General features: G+C 32.1%; 1 protein-coding gene and 1 long non-coding RNA gene across 5 annotated transcripts in view; one reads left to right on the top strand and one right to left on the bottom strand.

The window, feature by feature from the left end:
* LOC127723947 (uncharacterized) overlaps positions 1 to 21653 on the bottom strand; it is a 124079-nt gene that overhangs the window by 70248 nt on the left and 32178 nt on the right. The window lies entirely within an intron of this gene.
* On the top strand, positions 1065 to 20621 carry LOC127723687 (uncharacterized). 4 transcript variants are annotated; one of them, XR_007992205.1, is made up of 7 exons: positions 1065 to 1181; positions 15461 to 15529; positions 16181 to 16237; positions 16768 to 16824; positions 17753 to 17806; positions 20111 to 20153; positions 20509 to 20621. It is a non-coding gene; the product is annotated as an uncharacterized LOC127723687 (long non-coding RNA). The 4 variants fall into 4 exon arrangements; XR_007992207.1 differs by lacking the exon at positions 16181 to 16237 and having other exon boundaries at positions 20509 to 20592; XR_007992206.1 differs by lacking the exons at positions 20111 to 20153; positions 20509 to 20621 and adding an exon at positions 18408 to 18463.

The raw sequence follows: 21653 nt of genomic DNA, 5'->3' as shown, positions 1-21653 counted from the left end.
TTAACTGCCTTTACAGCGCTTTCGCGCTTTGATTATATCTGGTTTCTGATCATGATGACTTAGGGAACTACCATTTGATTTTTATGGGGGGGGGGGGGGGAGCTAGGATGAAATTTTTCAAAAAAAAGGCAGGACAGGACTTTTGAGTAAAAAAAATGGCAGGACAGGAATTTCAAAAAATGGCAGGATGAGCAACTGGGCAAAAAACCTGGATAAACTTTTAAAATAAAGGCAGGACCAAATAAAGTGAAAAATAAAAAGGCAGGACCGAGATTACAATTAAAAAAATGCAAGCCTGCTCCAGTACTACCCTATATAAGCAACAAAAGTTTTCCCACAAAAAAGGGGGCGGGGTGCTCCCTCTAAATCTGCCTCTGTATACAGCTAAGGCCAATTCAAATTAATTGATAGATTTTCATACCACCCACCCATCTGAAAGAGGGGCAAAAGATACCAGAGGGACAGTCAAACTCATAGATCGAAAACAAACTGACAACGCCATGGCCAAAAATAAAAAGACAAACAGACAAATAATAGTACAGATGACACAACATAAAAAACTAAAGACTAAGCAACACGATCCCCACCAAAAACTGGGGGTGATCTCAGGTGCTCCGGAAGGGTAAGCAGATCCTGCTCCACATGTCGTGTTGCTTATGTTATTACAAATCCGGTAAATAGTCTAATTCGGTAAGTCACATTCGTGAAAAGGGAAGGGTATTGTAGTTACAACATAAGGAACATATCCGATATCATCTGTGGAACGGTTATTCCATAAAGGTCAACCAACATGTGATGGCGTCCGTACAATTTACGAAGGGATGATTTCAACTTCACCATTTGGAACTCTTGGTTTAATAGCTTCCTTGTGAGCAGCAATCCTCTATCAAGGAAATCATGATAGGAAACACAAGCCCAGGAATATCGTATCAATTGGGAGATATATACTCTGTATGAAATGTCCCGCCTTCATTTATTTTATTTTATAAATTTTAGGATTTGCAGATTTGCGGATTTTGTTCATTTCTGTTACCGGTTTATATTGTGACATTTTTCATGTTTATTTGGCTTCATTACATCCTGTTCAAAATTTACAAGGGATAATTTAGAAGTCTCTATGTTTTGCTATGTAGTAAAAATATTTACTGGAAAGGCACAATTTATTATTATGCAGATACCAAGTAAGAAACAGCATCTTTGGTAGATACAAATCATGTTACTGTTCTCAAAACCATGTCAGTGTAATATAGGGAATACAAATTAAAAAATAAAATCCTCCCACCCGACCGATTTTTTCTGAAATTTGGATGAAAATCTACCAATCAAGTTAGCCTGAAGGCGAAATCATTATGTAAAGTAATTTTCACTGTTCAATACGCAATACATGTTGGGCTGCTTAAAGTATCACTACAAACTGCTCAAGAGTCTGAAAAGACCAGATTTTGTGCTCGACCAGTAAAGTCGAGCACATATTTTACTCGACTAGTGTCGACATTGTCTCGACAGTACTTAACTGTACTCAACTAGGTCTCGACTTTACTTAATTAGTCTGATTCAGTACTTGCTGAACTTGGTGTCGTCTGAAATGGTCTCGACCAAGGCTCGACCAGTCTTGACCTGTCTCGACTAATCTGGACCTTCAAGTTTAGTCTTGACTGGTGTAAATCAGCCCATCTAACTAAATTAAATATAGATCTTTCAAAATTCCAGTTTATTTGGTAGTTTGGTTCATTGCTGTGAAATTAAATAATTTAATTAATAGGTACAAAAAAAATGATTAAATTCAGATATGCATCTTTAATTATTTTTATAACTTTTTCAAATCAACTTGGATTTTCATCAAACTATACAGCTACCTTGGTAATATATTGATCTTACTGAATCACAGGTCGTTATGTAGTTTGATGTATTGCTGTCAAATTTAAGGATTAAATTAATCTAGGTAAAAAAAGCTAGGATTTGCAGTTCAGACAAAATTCAGATAGTACACTTTAATTTTTTTTATAACTTTTTCAAATCAACTATGATTTTCATCAAACTATACAGCTATCTTAGTAATATATTGATCTTACTGAATCCCAGGTCATTATGTAGTGTGGTGTATTGCTGTCAAATTTAAGGATTAAATTAATCTAGGTCAAAAAAGCTATAATTTGCAGTTCAGACTATATTCAGATAGTACACTTTAATTCTGTTTATAACTTTTTCAAATCAACTTGGATTTTCATCAAACTATACAGCTAACTTGGTAATATATTGATCTTACTGAATCACAGGTAGTTATGTATTTTGGTGTATTGCTGTCAAATTTCAGAATTAAATTAATCTTGGTAAAAAAAGCTAGAATTTGCAGTTCGGACAAAATTTAGATAGTACACTTTAAATTTTTTAATAACTTTTTCAAATCAACTTGGATATTCATCAAACTATACAGCTACCTTAGTAATATATTGATCTTACTGAATCACAGGTCATGATGTAGTTTGGTGTATTGCTGTCAAATTTCAGAATTAAATTAATCTTGGTAAAAAAAGCTAGAATTTGCAGTTCGGACAAAATTTAGATAGTACACTTTAAATTTTTTAATAACTTTTTCAAATCAACTTGGATTTTCATCAAACTATACAGCTACCTTGGTAATATATTGATCTTACTGAATCACAGGTTGTTATGTAGATTGGTGTATTGCTGTTAAATTTCAGAATTAAATTAATCTAGGTCAAAAGAGCTAGAATTTGCAGTTCTGACTATCATGACTATATTCAGATAGTACACTTGTTATTTTGCTATTTCTTTGTGTATAGTCTAAAAACAGATTTACTAAGTATTGCACAACAGCACATTGTATTGCACAACAGCATGAAATCTTCAATTGAAAATAAATTCAAATCATTTAACCAATTTCAAGTTCTTCCAATACATTTATTCTGTGACAGAAACCTATAATGTGTCAAATATTTAATTAAAATCCAAATTCGGACCTGCATCAAGCTTGAATATTGTGTCCATTTTTATCCTAACTGTTCAGGATTGGACCTCTATGGTTGTATCCAGCTGCGCTCAGTGAAGCACATTTTTTTAAAAGTTGAAGCTCTAGTGATTATTAAAATTACTATTCTAAGTTATTTTGTATCAAATGAAATATTTTAAAAGAATATATATTCAAAGATATAATGCAGATTTTACTGATGTGCAGTATTAAACCCAATTTTAAACCCTAAACCTCAGTGTATTAATATATTGATCCCTCCTGTTTTGGAGGTACAAAATGTAATTGAAAGTTTGCATTTCTATGGTTGGTTGTTTTCTAGCTACCATATTCAATATGTATAAAAAAAAGAAGATGTGGTGTGATTACGAATGAGACAACTATTCACAAGAGACCAAATGACACAGAAATTAACAACTATAGGTCACCGTACAGCCTTCAACAATGAGCAAAGCCCATACCGCATAGTCAGCTATAAAAGGACAAATGTAAAACAATTCAAACAAGAAAACTTACGGCCTAATTAATCTACAAAAAAATCCCAGCCATAGTTATATTTTTCATTTTACATATATATATACATGTATTATAATATCATGAATATCTGGGGTTGTAAAAGGTGTATCTAATAAATAAGGTAGAATTCATGAAAGACCCCCTCCTAAATTATAGATAATTTAACATAAAGCAATATATATCTTTGGGTGTAAATTAGATACACCTTCTCAGGTTGTCACCCTTGTGGTGTATCTAATACAGAGGTTTCCAAATTCCAACAGATTTTACTAGCATGTAAACAGATTTTGTCAAACATCTGGACATTTTTACCATGAATAATAACAATTAATCAAGCTGATATACTACAGGCTTGTACATTGTAGGTCAAAGATTTATCTGATAATTGTAGTATTAAATATCAATTTCCTGAAATTATGATTCACTGATTAGAACTTTATCATTTTCAAGTTTTTTACAATTTATAACCCAAAACAATATTAATTAATAACATATTTTTCTTATATTACAATGTATATTAATTATGAATTTCAAAGATTTTTTAATGATCACAGAGATGACTTAAAGAAGTGATATTTTTACTACATTGTACCCTTTAATATGCTAAGCCAAGACCAGTAGCAGGAAAAATTTACCTGATACAATTAGGTTTTATTATATAGGGATGCACTTAAGCATAATTAGAGCAGGGCCCCTATGGCATGCAGTGAGCCCTTATAAAAACAAGTGGATCTTTGTATTACAACTATTAATATCAATTCTTCATTGTATTTATAAATTATGTCTATGTTTTTAAAGAAAGATGTATATAAAGTATTAAGGAAATATAGATTCTTTCATTGTTAGCAGTGGATTATCGTGTTTCCCCAATAGAGATAGTTAAATATGGAATTTTAAGTCCGAGCCTCTGCAAGGATTTAAAATTCAATAATTTAACTATCAAGATTGGAGAAACACGATAATCTACTGCTAACAATGTAAGAATCTGTTTCTCTAATGTCCAAAAAACGCTATTATAATTTCAATAGAAAGTAAATTCTCCCAACCATGCCTTTACTATGTCGTCAGACAGTTTAAAAAAAACAAATGCTGAAATGTACACCACTGAGCCAAAAATAGCCGGGTTTGATCATGACTTTGGTAACATGTTTTCCGATTCAATTTTATTCAAACGTGTTTATAGTTGATTCACATTAGAAGAAAACCCTTTTTTGCGGATTTTTGAAAACATTTTGTTTCTTTGAATGACAATTTCTAATGTACTTTCCATATACTAATAAAGTCTTTTTAGCTTATCCTATATTTGTAGCTTTTAAAGTTTAGAGTCTTGTTAAGATAATGTGTGATAACAATAATATTTTCGTTCGTCTGTCTGTCCCGTGTCAGGTTAAATTTTTTGGTCAAGGTAGTTTTTGATGAAGTTGAGGTCCAATCAACTTGAAACTTAGTATACATGTTCCCTATGATATGATATTTCTAATTTTAATGCCAAATTAGAGTTTTGAACCCCATTTCAGTCCACTGAACAATATGATAGTGCAAGTGGGCATCGGTGTACTATGGACACATTCTTGTTTCATCATGCTTGAAGATATTGACTTCATATTTGGCATTTAGTTTAACCATGACAAGTTACAGATCAAGTTTAAATTTTGTTCCCATCGGCTGATTCTTTGCCGTTATGGTCCTTGGACTTTTTGGTTTATAGGTTAACCATGACAAGTTACAGATTTTTCATCACACTTAAAGATATTATATTGATATTTGGTTTTATAGGTTACCGATGTCTGACAAGTTTCAGATCAAGTTTAAATTTTGTTCTGGTTTGATGATATTTTGCAGATTTATGATCCCTAGACCTTGAAAAATCACACAATTAATCAATTTTCTCCTTTTTAGCTCACCGGGGCCGGAAGGACCTCATGTGAGCTTATGCCATCACTTGGCGTCCGTCGTCGTCGTCTGTCGTCGTAAACTATTTCAAAAATCTTCTCCTCTGAAACTACTGGGCCAAATACCTTCAAACTTTAACTAAATGTTCCTTAGGGTATCCAGTTTTTTCTGTGTATTTTGGGAAAAAGGACCCTGGCCAGTTTTGGGAATTTTTTCACGCGCTTTTCAATGAAATAGGGAAAACAGCAAATATACCAGATTTGAGCTTAAGTGTGTTTAGCTTATTTAAGGAATGACTGTAATAATTTTTCTGTCTATGAAGAAAGCGTAGCGGGTTATTTTAAAGTGTGCACCACATTTTTTATGTTATTTCGAATAGACAGAAAAAATATTACTGTCATTTCTTATAATTTAAGTCTAAATTCCATTTTAAACTGGAGTAAACCATGAAAAAACGTTGATGACGTCACGGTCACATGACAAAATTATGTCTATGAGCTCATAAACAAAACAACGTCAGCCAATCAGAAGACGTGTTACATCCAAAATTAAATTATTAAAATTATCTTTTATTGTGAAAATAAAGTAAGAAACTTCCAGAATTTTACTGGCCCTTCAAAATAGAGAAGAAATTACCTCTTGGAATTGTAGTTATATGTTTACACTATAAAAACATCTACATGTAATATCAACATTTATTAATGATTAGGAAAATTACTGTCACATTTTATTGGATTTTGACTTGAAAATTTGTGAACCAAAACAATACAAATCCTTGACTAAAAGTAATTTTGAGTTTCTGTATAAATTATTTCCTGTTTTTTCTTGTTTTCCCATATATCTTTTGGTTTTCAATTCTAGTGTTTATATTTCATCATCAACATGTATTTTGTCACCTGCCTGGAATTATTATTTTTTTATTGTATTTGATCGGCAAACCCGGAATTACCCTTATCCGTCCCCGGAATTGACCCGGTATTGTTATGGTAGCAATACACAGTTAGGAGTTTGGTTTCGCATTTTGGCCCCGGTGGATTTTTCAAATATGAAAGTTATTGTGTAATAAAATTCATATTTAGACAGCTGAGTACTAATTTAGCCTTCAAAGGTGGTTTATAAGAACATCAAGATTATTTTTTACATGTTTTATGGGCTATTTTCTGTTTGACTCTCCGTATTTTCATAGCTAGACCGGTCATCGGTCCAGAAACTAATGTAATGTTTACAAACACATTTTTTCTACACGAAGTTTTTGACGCAATTTTACAAAAAAATGAGACGAAAGACATATGATTTTCATTGGATTTATTGAAAGATATATGTAAACAGTTTCAGAAAAGGTATTACTTGAAGTGATTGAAATTCTACTTTTGGTCAAATTTTGGGGAAATATGTGACATCTTTTCCCCCCTTTTTGCTATATTTTATAACAAAAAAATACAGATTGTTGCCATGGATACACCAAGGAGAAATTATATTTTACCATTTCATATACTGGATATGAAATCTATGGAAGATTCTGATTACATACATATGCACATATATGACACAAACAGTAAGCTTAATATTGCAAGAAGGCAATGAAAAGGGGATGGTAAAATTAATGAGGGAAAATTTTAATATTTTTTCCTAACTGTTTATTGCTACCTTATGGCATACTTACCAAGCTCAGAATTGTACAATTTAAGACTTTTCATACCACAAATCTATTGATATTTAGATTCTAAATCAACTTCTGATGGGATTAAGTGTTTAAGAATGACAATACATGTCAATTTTATTGTTTACAGTCCTTAGCAACCAAAATTAGACATTTTGACACAAAGCATATAATTGTACTCTATTTGCTTAACCCTTGCTTCTGGAGGATTGCGCAGTTTGTAGTAGCCTAAGTATTGAATGTTTTGTATTTTTTCTTGCGAATATATCAAATTATTATTTTTATCAAGATTTCATGTTACATTTTGACATATATTAAATGTATAGTTGATTCAGCTGTAAGAAATTGATTCCCCATTACCAAGTGTTTTAATCAAGTCTTTGGTATACATTAAACATAAAGATTAACATTTTCATGCTTGAAATTGTTAAATTTTGTACAATTTTGCATCATCAGAGGTTTTATAAAGATTTTCAACATTAAAAAACTGACAAAAGAGGTATAGTTTTTAAGATTTTGCCAAAAATTGAGGTAGAAACAAGATTTTACACTTTGACTTGGCACCTTTCTTTAAATCAGTTTTTGTCGCGTTTCAGTGTCAACTGCTAACCTTCATAAAATATTCATTACTCAACCAATTTTCAAAAATAAAAGGCCATTTTACTCGTTTTAGCTAGCAGAACACAGAAAATTAGTTAAAGGGGAGAATTTGAAAAAAATATTTACTATTAAGGTAGCAATACACAGTTAGGAGTTTGGTTTCGCATTTTGGCCCCGGTGGATTTTTCAAATATGAAAGTTATTGTGTAATAAAATTCATATTTAGACAGCTGAGTACTAATTTAGCCTTCAAAGGTGGTTTATAAGAACATCAAGATTATTTTTTACATGTTTTATGGGCTATTTTCTGTTTGACTCTCCGTATTTTCATAGCTAGACCGGTCATCGGTCCAGAAACTAATGTAATGTTTACAAACACATTTTTTCTACACGAAGTTTTTGACGCAATTTTACAAAAAAATGAGACGAAAGACATATGATTTTCATTGGATTTATTGAAAGATATATGTAAACAGTTTCAGAAAAGGTATTACTTGAAGTGATTGAAATTCTACTTTTGGTCAAATTTTGGGGAAATATGTGACATCTTTTCCCCCCTTTTTGCTATATTTTATAACAAAAAAATACAGATTGTTGCCATGGATACACCAAGGAGAAATTATATTTTACCATTTCATATACTGGATATGAAATCTATGGAAGATTCTGATTACATACATATGCACATATATGACACAAACAGTAAGCTTAATATTGCAAGAAGGCAATGAAAAGGGGATGGTAAAATTAATGAGGGAAAATTTTAATATTTTTTCCTAACTGTTTATTGCTACCTTATGGCATAATTACCAAGCTCAAAATTGTACAATTTAAGACTTTTCATACCACAAATCTATTGATATTTAGATTCTAAATCAACTTCTGATGGGATTAAGTGTTTAAGAATGACAATACATGTCAATTTTATTGTTTACAGTCCTTAGCAACCAAAATTAGACATTTTGACACAAAGCATATAATTGTACTCTATTTGCTTAACCCTTGCTTCTGGAGGATTGCGCAGTTTGTAGTAGCCTAAGTATTGAATGTTTTGTATTTTTTCTTGCGAATATATCAAATTATTATTTTTATCAAGATTTCATGTTACATTTTGACATATATTAAATGTATAGTTGATTCAGCTGTAAGAAATTGATTCCCCATTACCAAGTGTTTTAATCAAGTCTTTGGTATACATTAAACATAAAGATTAACATTTTCATGCTTGAAATTGTTAAATTTTGTACAATTTTGCATCATCAGAGGTTTTATAAAGATTTTCAACATTAAAAAACTGACAAAAGAGGTATAGTTTTTAAGATTTTGCCAAAAATTGAGGTAGAAACAAGATTTTACACTTTGACTTGGCACCTTTCTTTAAATCAGTTTTTGTCGCGTTTCAGTGTCAACTGCTAACCTTCATAAAATATTCATTACTCAACCAATTTTCAAAAATAAAAGGCCATTTTACTCGTTTTAGCTAGCAGAACACAGAAAATTAGTTAAAGGGGAGAATTTGAAAAAAATATTTACTATTAAGGTAGCAATACACAGTTAGGAGTTTGGTTTCGCATTTTGGCCCCGGTGGATTTTTCAAATATGAAAGTTATTGTGTAATAAAATTCATATTTAGACAGCTGAGTACTAATTTAGCCTTCAAAGGTGGTTTATAAGAACATCAAGATTATTTTTTACATGTTTTATGGGCTATTTTCTGTTTGACTCTCCGTATTTTCATAGCTAGACCGGTCATCGGTCCAGAAACTAATGTAATGTTTACAAACACATTTTTTCTACACGAAGTTTTTGACGCAATTTTACAAAAAAATGAGACGAAAGACATATGATTTTCATTGGATTTATTGAAAGATATATGTAAACAGTTTCAGAAAAGGTATTACTTGAAGTGATTGAAATTCTACTTTTGGTCAAATTTTGGGGAAATATGTGACATCTTTTCCCCCCTTTTTGCTATATTTTATAACAAAAAAATACAGATTGTTGCCATGGATACACCAAGGAGAAATTATATTTTACCATTTCATATACTGGATATGAAATCTATGGAAGATTCTGATTACATACATATGCACATATATGACACAAACAGTAAGCTTAATATTGCAAGAAGGCAATGAAAAGGGGATGGTAAAATTAATGAGGGAAAATTTTAATATTTTTTCCTAACTGTTTATTGCTACCTATTGTCTTCATTTCCGGTTTATGGCATCCATTGTTTTTCAATGTTGTTTTTGTCAGTCATATACGATTTTACTCGGATTTACACATTACTTGTTGGCGATTTTCGGCATAAAGCTAGCGGTTGAACAAAATGAACATCGCTGTCATGAATAATAAAGATGAAAATAAATTTTGAGATCGTTTGGGAATTTTGCTCCCAAAATTGGGAAAAATGTAGGGTATACGTATTTGCCATTGGGAATGGGTCCGAATACCGGACCCTGTGGAATGCTAGAAAAATCCATGAGTATCTAGTTCGGCCATATTTGTCGATGGATCAAAACTTCAGATAAATTTTATCTGAAGTTTTGATCCATCGACAAATATGGCCGCCATGGCTAAAAATAGAACATAGGGGTCAAATGCAGTTTTTGGCTTATACATGTATCTCAAAAACTAAAGCTTTTAGAGCAAATCTGATGTGGGGTAAAATTGTTCAATTGGTCAAGATCTATCAGCTCTGATATTTTCAGACGAATCGAACAACCCATTGTTGGGTTGCTGCCACCGAATTGGTAGTTTTAACAAAATTTTGCAGTTTTTATACGACCGCAAAAAAATTTTTGTGGTCGTATATTGGTATGACGTTGGCGTCGTCATTGTCGTCTGGCGTTGTCCGAAGACACATTGGATTTCGCACTCTAACTTTAGTTTAAGTGAATGGATCTCTATGAAATTTTACCACAAGGTTCAATACCACAAAAGGAAGGTTGGGATTGATTTTGGGGGTTATGGTACCAACAGTAAAGGAATTAGGGGCAAAAAATAAGCATTTTTGTAACTTCCAGACATAACTTGTGTGTTAGTGTATGGATCTCTCTGACATTGTACCACAAGGTTCCATATCACAAAAGGAATGCTGGGATTGATTTTGGGGGTAATTGCCTCAAAATTTTAGGAATTAGGGGCCAAAAAAGGGGCAAAAAACAAGCATTTTTCTAGTTTCATGACAATAACTTGTGTTTTAAGTGTATGGATCTTTCTGAAATTGTACTACAAGGTTCCATATCACAAAGGAAAAGCTGGAATTGAGTTTGGGGGTAATTGCAGAAACGTTTAGGAATTGGGGGCCAAAAAGGGGCCAAAAATAAGCATTTTTCTAGTTTCCAGACAATAACTTGTGTTCAAGTGTATGGATCTCTCTAAAAAATTGTACTGCAAGGTACCATACCACAAAGGGAAGGCTGGGATTGATGATGGGGGTAATTGCCTCAATATTTTAGGAATTAGGGGCCAAAAAATGGGCAAAAAACAAGCATTTTTCTAGTTTCAGGACAATAACTTGTAAGTGTATGGATCTTTCTGAAATTGTACTACAAGGTTCCATATCACAAAGGGAAAGCTGGGTTTGAGTTTAGGGGTAATTGCCCTAAACGTTTAGGAATTTAGGGCCAAAAAGGGGCCAAAAAACACATTTTTATACGCCCGTTTACGGGACGTATTATGGTATACCTCTGTCCGTCCGTCCGTCGTCAACATGTCGGACAGTAACTCAAAAATGCTTTAACCAATTTGCATAAAACTTTGGTGAATTGTTTATATCTATTGACGTGAGCTCCCTTTCGTTTTTTATAAAATTTAGATTTTAGGTGTCCGAGTTATGGGGTTTTATTCATTAAAAAAAGGGGGATTTTCCAGTTTTCGGACAATAAGTCAAGAATGCTTTCACCAACTTGCAAGAAATTATGGTGAATTGTTAATATCTATTGACATGAGCTCCCTTTCGATTCTTATAAATTTTAGATTTTACGTTTCTGAGTTACAGGGTTTTTGTCGAGCCTGCGACTTTTGTCGCAGAAAGCTCGACATAGGGATAGTGATCCGGCGGCGGCGGCGGCGTTAGCTAACTTCTTAAAAGCTTTATATTTTAGAAGGTGGAAGGTCTGGATGCTTCATACTTTGTATATGGATGCCTCATGTTACGAAGTTTCTGTCAGTCACATGTCCAATGTCCTTGACCTCATTTTCATGGTTCAGTGACTACTTGAAAAAAAAGTCCAGATTTTTTGTAATGTTAGATTCTCTCTTATTATAAGTAATAGGATAACTCTATTTGGTATGTGCGTACCTTGCAAGGTCCTCATGCCCGTCAGACAGTTTTCACTTGACCTCGACCTCATTTCATGGATCAGTGAACAAGGTTAAGTTTTGGTGGTCAAGTCCATATCTCAGATACTATAAGCAATAGGTCTAGTATATTCGGTGTATGGAAGGACTGTAAGGTGTACATGTCCAACTGGCAGGTGTCATCTGACCTTGACCTCATTTTCATGGTTCAGTGGTTATAGTTAAGTTTTTGTGTTTTGGTCTGTTTTTCCTATACTGTATGCCATAGGTCTACTATATTTGGTGTATGGAATGATTGTAAGGTGTACATGTCTAGCGGGCAGGTGTCATCTAACCTTGACCTCATTTTCATGGTTCAGTGGTCAAAGTTAAGTTTTTGAGTTTTGGTCTTTTTTTCTAATACTATATGCAATAGTTCAACTATATTTGGTATGTGCGTACCTTGCAAGGTCCTCATGCCCGTCAGACAGTTTTCACTTGACCTCGACCTCATTTCATGGATCAGTGAACAAGGTTAAGTTTTGGTGGTCAAGTCCATATCTCAGATACTATAAGCAATAGGTCTAGTATATTCGGTGTATGGAAGGACTGTAAGGTGTACATGTCCAACTGGCAGGTGTCATCTGACCTTGACCTCATTTTCATGGTTCAGTGGTTATAGTTAAGTTTTTGTGTTTTGGTCTGTTTTTCCTATACTGTATGCCATAGGTCTACTATATTTGGTGTATGGAATGATTGTAAGGTGTACATGTCTAGCGGGCAGGTGTCATCTAACCTTGACCTCAGTTAAGTTTTTGAGTTTTGGTCTTTTTTTCTAATACTATATGCAATAGTTCAACTATATTTGGTATGTGCGTACCTTGCAAGGTCCTCATGCCCGTCAGACAGTTTTCACTTGACCTCGACCTCATTTCATGGATCAGTGAACAAGGTTAAGTTTTGGTGGTCAAGTCCATATCTCAGATACTATAAGCAATAGGTCTAGTATATTCGGTGTATGGAAGGACTGTAAGGTGTACATGTCCAACTGGCAGGTGTCATCTGACCTTGACCTCATTTTCATGGTTCAGTGGTTATAGTTAAGTTTTTGTGTTTTGGTCTGTTTTTCTTATACTGTATGCAATAGGCCTACTATAGTTGATGTATGGAATGATTGTAAGGTGTACATGTCTAGCGGGCAGGTGTCATCTGACCTTGACCTCATTTTCATGGTTCAGTGGTCAAAGTTAATTTTTTGAGTTTTGGTCTTTTTTTCTAATACTATATGCAATAGTTCAACTATATTTGGTGTATGGAAATATTTTATGATCTATTTGTCAGTCACACAGTTTTTTTTTTTACCTTGACCTCATTTTCAAGGTTCATTGCTCAGTGTTAAGTTTTTGTGTTTTGGTCTGTTTTTCTTAAACTAAAAGCAATAGGTCAACTATATTTGTTGTATGGAAGAATTGTTAGCTGTACATGCCTGCCTAGCATGGTTCATCTGACCTTGACCTCATTTTCATGGTTCATTGGTCAATGTTTAGTTAACTTGGTTAATAATAAGTTGATGTGACAGTTATAATAAAGCTTTATATTTAGGACTATCAACATAATATCAATGATAAGTAAAGAAGGCGAGACATTTCAGTGTGTGCACTCTTGTTTTCATAAGAAAAGGAGGGATTTTCCAGTTTTCGGACAAAAACTCAAAAATGCTTTCAGCAATTCTTATGAAACTTTGGTGAATTGTTTGTATGTATTGATGTAAGCTCCCTTTAGAATTTTATAAATTTTACATTTTACATTTCTGAGTTATGGGGTTTTATTCAATAAAAAAGGGGTGATTTTCCAGTTTTCGGACAATAACTCAAAAATGCTGTCACCAATTCTCATGAAACTTTGGTGAACTGTTTATATCTATTGATGTAAGCTCCCTTTTTATTTTCATAAATTTCTAATATGACATTGAGAATTAATTGAACTTTATTTGTTTATAGTCTGACAACAGATTTACTAAGTATTGCACAACAGCAAGAAATCTTTAATTGAATATAAATTCATTTCATATAACCAATTTCAAGATCTTTGACTACATTTATTCAGAAACCTATAATATGTCATATATTTAATTGCAATCCAAATTCCGACCTGAATCAAGCTTGAATATTGTGTCCATTTTTGCCCCAACTGTTCAGGGTTGGACCTCTGCGGGCGTATCTAGCTGCGCTCAGCGAAGCAGTTTATTCTAGTTTCCAGACAATAACTTGTGTTCAAGTGTATGGATCTCTCTGAAATTGTACTGCAAGGTTCCATACCACAAAGGGAAGGCTGGGATTGAGTTTGGGGGTGATGAATCATAATGGGGTTCAAAAAATTTTGGGGGGGGATTTTTTTATTTTCCTTTTTTTTTTCTTTTAAAATTTTCCATTTTAAGTTGGTTATTTCTGATTTATATTTAAAAGCAAATAATAATGATATGGTAGGAGATACACACCAAACAGGATGTGTAAATTTTTATATAATAAGTATTGTGCAATAGCAAGAAATTTTCAATTGCACAGTATTGCACAATAGCAAGAAATCTTCAGTTGCACAGTATTGCGCAATAGCAAGAAATCTTCAATTGCACAGTATTGCGCAATAGCAAGAAATATCCAATAGCACAATATTGCACAATAGCAAGAAATTGTCAATTGTACAGTATTGCGCAATAGCAAGAAATATTCAATTGCACAGTATTGTGCAAAAGAAGATACTTCGTATAAATTGCTTATTTCTTGACCAATTTCAATCGGGTTTTATTCTTGAATTCTTGGGGTTCTTTAATATGCTGAATCTAACCGTGTATTAAGTTTTTGGATTTTGGGCCCCGTTTTTAAATTGGTCCACATTGAGGTCCAAAGGGTCCAAAATTAAACTTTGTTTGATTTCATCAAAAATTGAATTATTGGGGTTCTTTGATATGCCGAATCTAACCGTGTAGTTAGATTCTGAATTTTTGGTTCCGTTTTCAAATTGGTCTACGTTAAGGTACAAAGGGTCCAAAATTAAACTTAGTTTGATTTTAACAAAAATTGAATTCTTAGGGTTCTTTGATATGCTGAATCTAAACATGTATTTAGAGTTTTGATTATGGGCCCAGTTTTCAAGTTGGTCCAAATCGGGGTCCAAAATTAAACTTTGTTTGATTTCAACAAAAATTGAAATATGGGGTTCTTTGATATGCTGAATCTAACCATGTATTTAGATTTTTGGGCCCCGTTATCAACTTTGTTCACATTGAGGTCAAAAGGGTCCAAAATTAAACTTTGTTTGATTTCATCAAAAATTGAATTCTTTTTTAAAAAAATCCACAAAAAATATAACACCGGACATTCGGACCGGAATTCAACAAAATTTTACCAGACCGATCCATTATTCACCGGATTTGTCCAACGGTCCGATGTATTTCGTGTAGTCTGACATTGATCTAAATTATTTAAATGCAAAAGTAAAAAGTATTACATTTGTAGATCTAATAGAGGAAGTGGTGCTCGAACAAATGGAAGTGGGAGAAAATGGAAAAAAAGACGATGGGAAACGTAAGTATTGTTTTTATGTTTCTAAAACAAAAGAAACATCTAATAAAAATGAAAAAAAGAAGCACATTAAAGTGTAGATTGAATAAAGGTTGTCTTCAAAACAATGGTCACTTTCTTTATGTTTTAAAAGAATGTAAAGACTTTTTTTTTTTAAACTCATCACTGTTTCTGTAACCTTTGGTTCCATTGAAATTTAATATTATTCTCTTGAAAGTAACTATAAAAATTACCTGCTTAGGTAATTAAACAAATATATGACTTGTTTAGGTAACCCATGGCTGATAAAAATGTTGACTTGATCATTTGTTGCTCGAGGTCCTCGTAGTAAATTTTATTATGAGAGTTTCAGTCAAATTGGTGAACATACATTTGACAGCTAGTGCCCCAGTCTAAACATATTTTATTTGTTTAATATACAAAAGGGATGCGACCCAAGTTAAAACAAACTTATGAAGTCATCTCCATAAGAAAATACCTGTTTAGGTAATTAAAATAAAATATAACTTGTTTAGGTAACCACTGGCTGCTCATAGTTAACATCAAATAATTAACAAGTACTTAACAATATTTGTACGGTGAAGGAAAATAAAGAATTAATTAAATGACTTCATTTTGAAGGAAAGTGTAGTAATTGCATATATTTAATTTTAGACCACATGATAATGATGACAAAGAAGATGAAGAGCAGCATCCTTTAAATGAATAGGGGTAAGTCGTGATACTTAAATGCAATAAATAAATATCTGGTATTGGGGAAATGATTTAAACCTTTTAAGAAAGAAGCACATTTAAAAATTACCTGTTTAGGTAATTAGAAAAATATATAACTTGTTTAGGTAACCCTTGGCTGATTAAAATATTGACTACATGTGTTGATCGAGGTCCTTGTAGTAAATTTTATTATGAGAGTTTCAGTCAAATCGGTGAACATACATTTGACAGCTAGTGCCCCAGTTTAAACATATTTTATTTGTTTAATATACAAAAGGGATGCGACCCAAGTTAAAACAAACTTATGAAGTCGTCTCCCAAAAAATACCTGTTTAGGTAATTAAAAAAAAATAAAACTTGTTTAGGTAACCACTAGCTGATTAAAATGTTGACTTCATCCTGCTCATAGTTAACATCAAATAATTAACAAGTACTTAACAGTATTTGTACGGTGAAGGAAAATAAAGAATTTATTAAATGACTACATTTTGAAGGAAAGTGGAGTAATTGCATATATTTAATTTTAGACCACATGACAATGATGACAAAGAAGATGAAGAGCAGCATCCTTTAAATGAATCGGGGTAAGTCGTGATACTTAAATGCAATTAATAAATATCTGGTATTGGGGAATTGATTTAAACCTTTTAAGAAAGAAGCACATTTAAAAATTACCTGTTTATGTAATTAGAAAAATATATAACTTGTTTAGGTAACCCTTGGCTGATGAAAAATGTTGACTTGATCATGTGTTGATCGAGGTCCTTGTAGTAATTAACAAATATCTGGTATTGGGGAAATGATTTAAACCTTTTAAGAAAGAAGCACATTGATGTGTAGATTGATTAAGGGTTGTCTTCAAAACAATGGTCACTTTATTTAGGTTTTAGAAGAATGTAAAGACTCTTTCTTTTTTTAAAACTCATCACTGTTTCTGTAACCTTTGTTTCAATTGAAATTTAATATTATTCTCTTGAGAGTAACTTTTCTTAAAAATTACCTGTTTAGGTAATTTAAAAAATATATAACTTGTTTAGGTAACCACTGGCTGATTAAATGCAATTAATCAAATCAATATCAATTAATCAATATCTGGTATTGAGAGATGAATGTGAAGATTAAGATCAATCTTTAAATAAATCTGATTGACAAGAAGAAGAGCATTTCTTAAAAAGTAACTTTTAAAATTACCTATATAAGTTATGTTAAAAATGGGCTTAGAATGTAACTTATATCAGTTATTATTCTTATTATCCTTTGTTTGTATCTTACAATTTACACATAAAAGTTGATATTGTTCATTTAATAAAAGTTGAAACGGCATACATATATATTAAATGTGGAACCCAGATTGAACTGAGCTTTAACATAACAGCTTGCAACAGAAAACTGATACCAGTATATGTTCAATGCTTCTGTTATCTGTTCACCTTTATTTGTATAGTAGAAAGGTTGCTGGCAGGATAAAATGCTTTTAGTACAATACTACATGTTAATACTTATTTTTTGTAGACCAGAATGTCAAAAGAAACTATTTGAAGATGAGGACATGGTTATAGATGATAGGTTTGTAAATCAATAAAACAGTAATGACCATTTTTTTAATATAGCGGTTGTCTTTGTTATCTTAATCCAAATTTTCATTTATTATTTTTCCTTAAATCAGGCTGTTTATTTTCTTGCTTGAATTGATTTTTAGCTCTTGCCATTACTTGGTGTTTGTCGTCATGGTCCGTCATCTGGTGTAAACTATTTCAAAGATCTTCTCTTCTGAAACAACTGAACCAATTCAAACCAAACTTAAGCTGAAGGATCTAGAGGGTATCTTTAATAAAGTTTGTTTTATTTTCTGTTAAGTCCAAAACTATGGCCACCATGGCAAAGATGTAAAATGCAGTTTTAGGCTTATATCTCAAAAACTGCTAAAAATAAAGACCATGGCATGTATGGCTAAAATAGAACATAGAAGAAAATATGACAGATACATGTACAAAGAACACTTAAATGGCATTTGTAAGTATATTTATATGCATTGAAAAGCAAAAATAATCATTGATGAAAGATTTAAGCAAAAACCTTCAGGTGAGAGATTCAGCATGTTCAGGCTCTTGAGAGCATTTTGTTTTTATAAAGTTTACAAAATTATTGAGTTTATTCTTTTTTTTAGTTTTCATGGCAGTTATGGTTATAATAGTGAAGATGAGATGAGTCCACTTTACCCTCTGGATATATAGTTCCTTGTTGAGGTAAAATAATAGAATTATTTTATTGATCATATGTTAATAAATTTTCTGTTCACTTGAGAATGTTGTGCAAACATAGTTGACATTGAATTATCAACCTATTATATATATTTATTTTATTGTTGTTTCACTGTTTTCAATATTGCACTGTGTTCGAATTTAACTGTTCCTGTTTATTACAGGCTTCATCATAAGGAAAAGAGCTTTAATATCAAGAATGTGTTTTTGAACGTTTTATTTACCAAATGAAGAATGTCTTGCATTGTCTTAAGAGTTAACATTTCATTCTTTCTAGCTGTCATACATTTTCCAATTTAAATTGATACAATACTTTTCAGAGTTACCAGGCATTTAATTTTTGCTACACCTGATGTGTGTTTTGTCTATACAAGACTCATCAGTGATGCTCAAATCAAAATAATTGTAAGGCTAAATAAAAGCATTGAGGACCAAAAATTCAATGAGTTGTGCCAAAAACGGCTAAGGTAACCTGTGCCTTGAGGTAGAAAATCCTTAGTATTTATAATAATTCTATGTTTTTCAAACAGTAAATTTATAAAAAAAAACAAAAAACATCATTGATATTTCATGCCAACACCAAAGTGTTGACTACTGGGCTGGTGATACCCTCATAGCTGAAAACATTTCAAGCAACCCCATGTAATAAATTTGGCATTTCTATATTTTATAAAACATGTTTATATTAGCTTATTTTATTGTTGAATAGTGAATCATCGTTTCTAACAGCTTTGGCCTCTGAGTTGATGGAGGTCCCAGACAAGGTAGTTGGTTTTTCTGCTCATGTTTTTTTTCTATAGATGGTAGATTTAACATGTGCATAGTATATTTTTCAGAAATAACAGCAAATTTGTTTTTCCTTTTTTTTCTAATTCCTTTTCTTATAAATGCATGCAATGCATGAAGATAATCAAACACCATAGTTTCCCTACCTCACCGAGGTTGACAGCAGGTCTAGTAACCGATAGCTAAGCATGGTTTAATCTTAATTTAAACACCACTAGAAAATCATAAAAAGGCACACCTCATCAGAATGTGGAGATTTGCCTGCTTCATATTTACAGTTTATTGTATTGTTGTTTCACTTGAATTACTAAAACCTGTACATTACTGTCAAATCTTTAAGTGAAAAGTGAGCAAATGCGGGAAGGTCTTCATCAATGGACTAAAATTCTTAATGTGTCAGTTTTAAGATGAGTATTGAATGAATTCGAAGGAGTTGACCAAACATGATTTTACCACTACCAATGTTTTAAATAGACAATTTTTATAGGAACTGATTCTTTCATGAAGTACTCACGACTCCTTTTGTCGAGATGAGTGAAATATAGGCATTAGATGGCATTAAATGAATAGCTATTAAAAAATTATTTAACAATTACCATAACTAGGTAAACATGTGCATAAATAACAATACCATGGAATTCCTATCAAATTAATCAAAAATTCTTGAGCCTGATTAATGATTGAAAAATCATTACTATCAAGTGAAACATGAACAGGATGACCAATATTTACCAATTACTGAAAATTTATTAGTTGAAGACGTTTATCATGTTTAGGAAAAAGACTTCTAATTAATTATAGAAATGAGTTCATTGTTTTTCAGGATGGTATAGAAGTGGTGAAAAATACTCATGCATTTAAGATAGGTATGTATATTTTTCGATTCGAGCGTCACTGATGAGTCTTTAATAGACGAAACCCGCGTCTGGCGTAATATAATTTAGAAGCCTGGTACCTTTTATATGTATTTGTAGCAGGAGTTGATTAGTATTATACCCTATATATTTCAAGTCTGAAATGTGAAAGTTTCAGTGGAATCTAATTTGCAAGAAAATGGTAGTCTTACAGACAATGTATAAAGGACATAATAAATGTTCGAACTAGAAAGGTATAAAATAAACTGGTGCAAAGCTGAAAAAGCATCTTTATTCTTGGGCTACCAATTGTTTTTTGTGCCTTGCCCTTTACAGTAATAGATAACTGCAATTTTGATCTTTTCAGGTGATTTTTTACTAGTTGAATTCGACCTGGTGAAAAGCAGCAAGAAAAGAAACTACATAGCAGAGGCAAGTATTTTTGAGGATTTGTCCACTTCTACTAAAGAGTTCATATTTTTATGATGAGGTGTTCTGCATGATAAAATGTTATCTACTTAGAAAAGATGTTTTCCTGTACTCATGTGTTAATAGAAATTAGAACTGAATTTTCTGAATATATGCTACTCTCAGAAGTCAGTTCACTTAATAAATATGTTGATAATTCAAGAAAACACATGCTGGTCAATGCTTAATCGTACAGTAAACATGGTTAACATGGTAAAGGCTTAACAATTGCAAGAAATATTTTCAATTTATATATAATGAGTTCTACTCGTGCTACTTGTGACTGCTATGTCAATATGCACGTGCAATTAATACTACATGTACTTTATATTTTATTCTTATTATTTTAGATTTTAGAATTGGCAAAAGGGGAAGATGATGAACCCCTCTACAAAGTAAAATGCTTGAAGAGAGTAGAGGAAAATCACTTTAATTGGCCAGAAATACCTGACATATGTAATATAGCAGAAACTAAGATTTTGAAGCAAATGGACCCTCCAGAAAAGGTACAGAAAAGGAGGTCCATAAAAATGTTTTTCCCAAACCTCAATGAAGAAACATGTTGACTTTATCAGTTTATTTTAGTCTTTTGTACCTTTTTAGTTATATAGCTTTTTTTGTCAATGTTCATGATGTGTAAGCAGGGTCGAATTTAAGCTTTTTATCAACATTTTTTTACTGGTCAGCCAGACCCACAGCTGACAAAATCTAGTCAGACAAAAATTTTGTTTGTCCTGTCCCAGTGTTAATTGTTTACCCCTGTGTTTAGGTGATGTTGTTCAAAGAAAAGTTTTATCCCAGGGTATTTTAATTTGCTGTATGAATGTAAAGTAGGTTTTATTTCATTTGCAATGATTTGGGATGTAAGATAGTTAAGTGGGAGTGTTATTTCTCATTTTTAGAGAGAGAAAGTTGAAATATGTTGCTATACAGTCTCAGGGTCTTTATCATGTTTATATGCTGTATGAATATGAAGAAGATTTTTATGTTATTATATTTTATTATCCATTTTTACAGTTATAAGTTCAAGTATTTTGTACTTAA

Source organism: Mytilus californianus, unplaced genomic scaffold (assembly GCF_021869535.1).
Source record: "Mytilus californianus isolate M0D057914Y unplaced genomic scaffold, xbMytCali1.0.p SCAF_13, whole genome shotgun sequence".
Lineage (NCBI taxonomy): Eukaryota > Metazoa > Mollusca > Bivalvia > Mytilida > Mytilidae > Mytilus > Mytilus californianus.
The sequence above is the reverse complement of the archived record's forward strand: the minus strand, read 5'-3'. Positions and strand labels throughout refer to the sequence as shown.